We start from the raw sequence: 5,338 nt of genomic DNA, 5'->3' as shown, positions 1-5,338 counted from the left end.
AACCTGGGCAGGCGAGACTCCGTCTCAAAAAAAAAAAAAAAAATACAAAAAAGTTAGCGGTGAGTGAAAGCGGGTGCCTGTAGTCCCAGCTTCTAGGGAGGCTGAGGCGGAGAATGGCGGGGAACCCGGGGAGGCGGGCTTGCAGTGAGCTGAGATCCGGCCACTGCACTCAGCCTGGGAACAGAGGCGGGGCCTCGTCTCAAAAAAAAAATAAATAAATAAATCCACTTTCTCCTAGCAGCTGTGTGTGTATTGTCTCCCTTCCATTGATTCTGTTTCTCTGAAGCTTAGCAAATACAGAGGGAGATTATTGGTCCTGGAGAACACAGCCATTTTCTTTAAGTGCCACCTACTTCTCCTGATGCTAAGTTTTAGTATCATTGACTGACCCGAGATGGCTCATAACTGTAATTCCAGCAGTTTGGGAGGCCAAGGGAGTGTGGATCACTTGAGGTCAGGAGATTCGGAGACCAGCCTGGCCAACATGGTGAGCACCTCATCTCTACTAAAGAAACACAAAAAAGTAATAGGCGTGGTGGTAGGTGCCTGCAATCCCAGCTACCAGGAGGCTGAGACATGAGAATCACTTGGACCTGGGAGGGTGGAGGTTGCAGTGAGCCAAGATGGCACCACTGCACTCCAGCCTGGGCAACAGAGTGGGATTCTACCTCAAAAAAAAAAAAAAAAAAAAAGGCGGTGGTGGCTCAAGCCTGTATCCCAGCACTTTGGGAGGCCGAAGCGGGGTGATCAGAGGTCGGAGGTCGAGACTATCCTGGCTAACATGGTGAAACCCGTCTCTACTAAAATACAAAAAACTAGCCCGGGCATGGTGGCCTGTAGTCCCAGCTACTTGGGAGGCTGAGGCGGGGAGAATGGCGTGAACCCGGGAGGCGGAGCTTGCAGTGAGTGAATCACGCCGCGCCAGCCTGGGGGCACAGCAGACTCCGTCTCAAAAAAAAAAAAAAATAGGTTTTAGTATCATCAGCCATGGCTGAATCTTTCGAATAGATCCGGACAAGGATAGTGGAGCCTGCGGTGGGGCTGGAACCTGTGCAACTGTTCCTAAAACCCATAGGGAAGGTCACAGCCAGGATGAATTTCCTGCCAAGGTCTGTGGTAAAAGTGAGGACGTGGCTCACAGGAAGTTTCACAACCCCTACACTCAGGCGTTGATGAAAGTGACTGTGGCCAGGCGCAGTGCCTCACGCCTGTAATCCCAGCACTTTGGGAGGCTGAGGCGGGCAGATCACGAGGCCAGGAGATGGAGACCATCCTGGCTAACACGGTGAAACCCCGTCTCCACTAAAAATACAAAAATTAGCTGGGTGTGGGTGGCGGGTGCCTGTAATCCCAGCTACTTGGGAAGCTGAGGCAGGAGAATCGCTTGAACCTGGGAGGTGGAGGTTGCAGTGAGCTGAGATCACATCACTGTACTCCAGCCTGGCAACAGAGTGAGACTCCGTCTCATTAAAAAAAAAATAATAAAATAAAATAAAAAATAGAAAGACTGCATCCGAGTAGCCCCCGGGCAGCTTTTGAGTGCTACGTGACAGTCTGCAGGTGACTTTGCTACTTTGGACCTCAATCTATCCCTCTTTCAAATTGGAGGGTTGGCCTCATCGTACAAGCTGATGAGGGTTTTGGCTGCTTGAAGTTTGGAGCCAGACCTGGATTTCAGAGTCATCTCCATCATTTTCCAGCCCTGCTATGTAAGCCACACAGTCAGTACTTCCCTCTCAGTCTCAGTTTCCCCATTCGTACGTGGAGCATGATGGTTTCCATTTTCTAGCTGGTTGGCGGTGAGCTAGTGATGCCGGTGGTGGTGATGGGAACGGTGGGTAGCACTTGGTGTCCCCTCTACGTGACAACAAAGAGGAACGGAAACTTCAGATGTAGCCTCCCACGGAACAGTCAATGCCAGTTTTAGAGACAGCATTTTGTCACATTGCCTGTAAAAGCAAATCCAAGCCAGGTGCGGTAGCTCATGCCTGTAATCCCAGCACTTTGGGAGGCTGAGGTGGGTGGATCACCTGAGGTCGGGAGTTTGAGACCAGCCTGACCAACATGGTGAAACCCCATCTCTACTAAAAATATAAAAATCAGCTGGGCGTGGTGGCAGGCGCCTGTAATCCCAGCTACTCGGAGGCTGAGGCACGAGAATTGCTTGAACCCGAGAGGCGGAGGTTGCAGTGAGCCAAGATGGCACCCTTGCACTCCAGCCTGGGCAACAAGAGTGAAACTCCGTCTCAAAACAAAAACAAAAACAAAAAACCAGCAAATCCATGTTTGCAACACGTTAGCGAGTAGCATAGATTTTACTGATAATGGGTTTGGTTGGCGTAGAAGACAGTTTTCATCATACACCATCTAGTAAAGCAATTTAAATTTCTATTAGTCATCTCCATAAACCCACCAAATGTTCTTCCCAGGCACCTGACACCTCCTATTTCCTTTCCTTCTGCCTTTCCCCACGTGGCTTCTAAAATGCCTTTTTATCCTGAATGATTTAGTTATACCTGCAAACAAGCAAACACCATACTGCAAAATTTCTCCAGTTAACAGGTTTCATACTCAAGTGACTTTTCAAAGTATTCCCTCAAAGGAAACGGGTCTCTTCCCAAACGGCAAAAGGGAAATTCTGCTGACAGAAAAACAAGCATTTCTCTGTGCCTTTATAGTACTGACACAGAGAAATGCTTCTCAGCAGAATCGCTTGGGGAGCTTTATATTATAAAAACATGCATTTAGCCAGGCGCGGTGGTTCACACTTGTAATCCCAGCACTTTGGGAGGCTGAGGTGGGAGGATCGCTTGAGCTCAGGTGTTTCAGAGCAGCTTGGGCAACATAAGGAGATGTCATCTCTATTCAAAACACTAATAAAAGAAAAAAAGAAAAAAGAAACATATGTTTGATGGCCCCTGCCCTACCAAGATTCTGATTCAGGAAGTCTAGGGAGGGCCAATCTCATATACATATTATATTTATATATTTATACATCTTATTATAACTTATATCAAATATTTCATCTATATGTAATTCTTTTTTTTTTGAGACGGAGTCTCACTCTGTGGCCCAGGCTGGAGTGCAGTGGTGCGATCTCGGCTCACTGCAAGCTCCGCCTCCCAGGTTCAGGAGATTCTCCTGCCACAGCCTCCTGAGTAGCTGGGATTACAGGCACTCGCCACCATGCCTGGCTGACTTTTGTATTTTTATTTATTTTATTTTTAAGTTTTTGTTGTTGTTGAGACAGAGTCTCACTCAGTCACCCAGGCTGGAGTGCAGTGGCATGATCTTGGCTCACTGCAACCTCCACCTCCCAGGTTCAAGCGATTCTCACGCCTCGGCCTCCTGAGTAGCTGGAATTACAGGTGCGCGACACCCGGCTAATTTTTGTGTTTTTAGTAGAGACGGGGTTTCGCCATGTTGGCCGGGCTGGTCTCAAACTCCTGACCTCAAGTGATCTGCCCGCCTCAGCCTCCCAAAGTGCTGGGACTACAGGCATGAGCCACCGCGCCCAGCCTCCTATATATAACTTTTATAAATGTCCCTGATGATAACAATCTCCCTTCTAGTTGAAAACCAACAAGGTGACTCAGCACCGGGTGACTCAGCACTTGCTTTCAATGGGTTTATCCTTGTGATGCTAGGCAGGTGAGGCCCCAAAGCAGGCCTTAGCCCAGGACAGTTCTTGGCTTCACCCAGGAAAGAATTCAAGGGAGTGGCAAGCAGGTGGTGGTGACAACTTCTATTGATTTACTTATTTATTTATGTATTTATTTATTTAAGATGGCGTCTCTCTCTGTCACCCAGGCTGGAATTCAGTGGTGCGATCTCAGCTCACTGCAACCTCCACCTCCCGGGTTCAAGCGATTCTTCTGCCTCAGCCTCCCGAGTAGCTGGGATTACAGGCGCCCGCCACCACGCCCAGGTTATTTTTGTACTTTTAGTAGAGACAGGGCGGGGAGGTCTCATCATGTTCTCCAGGCTGGTCTGGAACTCCTGACCTCAAATGATCCACCCGCCTCAGCCTCCCAAAGTGCTGGGATTTCAGGCATGAGCCACTGCGCCTAGCAAAAAATTTAAAAAAAAAAAGGAAAATTGGGCTGGGTGTGGTGTCTCATGCCTGTAATCCCAGCGCTTTGGGAGGCCAAGGCAGGAGGATTGCTCGAGCTCAGGAGTTCACGGCCATGCTGGGCGACATGGTGAAATCCCATCTACTAAAAAAAAAAAAAAAGGAAAATTGCATTCCTTGTCTTTAGATTCATTCTTGTGTTTCCAGAAATGGCACTGAGCCCAGAAGCAGCTATAGAAGTTGCCAATTCTCCTCTTTCCCCATGAGAAAGGACTGTCTTGAAAGTGGAAGCATGAAGTAGACAGATGTGAATTCAGCTTCTCCCAACCCTCGCTTCCGAATTCCTAGAAATTAGTTTTTCCACCCCCTGCAGCAGTGGCGTGGAAGGAGCCTGGGTCGGGAGCCACTTGAGGAAGCTCAGATCAGATCTGTAGGGAATTCAGGTAAGCCACACCTTTCTCCTCCCCTCTAATGATCACTGCCATCCCCTCACTCCCAGGATGCACCCACCACCCGCCCTCACTCAGGCATTGTCTCCGTCTCCGGAAACATGATGGCTTCAGTTTCTCACTCTCCCAGTCCAGGCCTCCTCCGTGTGGTCTGCCTTCCACAGGGGTCGTGAGGAATCTTCCTTAACCCAGATCTGACTCCATCCCTCCCCTGCTCAAAACTGCTCCAGGCCATGCAACGGAACATTAGTCCTGGAAAAGACTTGGTGTGGGAGAATGTCTCATAAAAAGCTGTGAAGGTTTCTGTTGTTGTTGTTTTTGTTGTTTTGTTTTGTTTTGTTTTTAGACGGAGTCTTACTCTGTTGCCCAGGCTGGAGGGCAGTGGTGCAATCTTGGCTCACTGTAACCTCTGCTTCCTGAGTTTAAGTGATTCTCCTGCCCCAGCCTCCTGAGTAGCTGGGACTACGGGCACCCGCCACCAAACCTAGCTAATTTTTTTTTCTTTTTTTTTGAGATGGAGTCTCGCTCTGTTGCCCAGGCTGGAGTGCAGTGGCGTAATCTCAGCTCACTGCAACCTCTACTTCCCGGTTCAAGCAATTCTCCTGCCTCAGCCTCCCAAGTAGCTGAGATTACAGATGACTGCCACCAAGCCTGGCTAATTTTTGTATTTTTACAAAATTTAGACATGGTGTTTCATCACGTTGGCTAGGCTGGTCTCGAACTCCTGACCTCAGGTGATCTGCCCACCTCGGTCTCCCAAAGTGCTGGGATTACAGGCGTGAGCCACTGCACCTGGCTATGAAGGCTTTTGTGTTTG

This window comes from Papio anubis, chromosome 20 (assembly GCF_008728515.1).
Source record: "Papio anubis isolate 15944 chromosome 20, Panubis1.0, whole genome shotgun sequence".
NCBI lineage: Eukaryota > Metazoa > Chordata > Mammalia > Primates > Cercopithecidae > Papio > Papio anubis.
The sequence above is the reverse complement of the archived record's forward strand: the minus strand, read 5'-3'. Positions refer to the sequence as shown.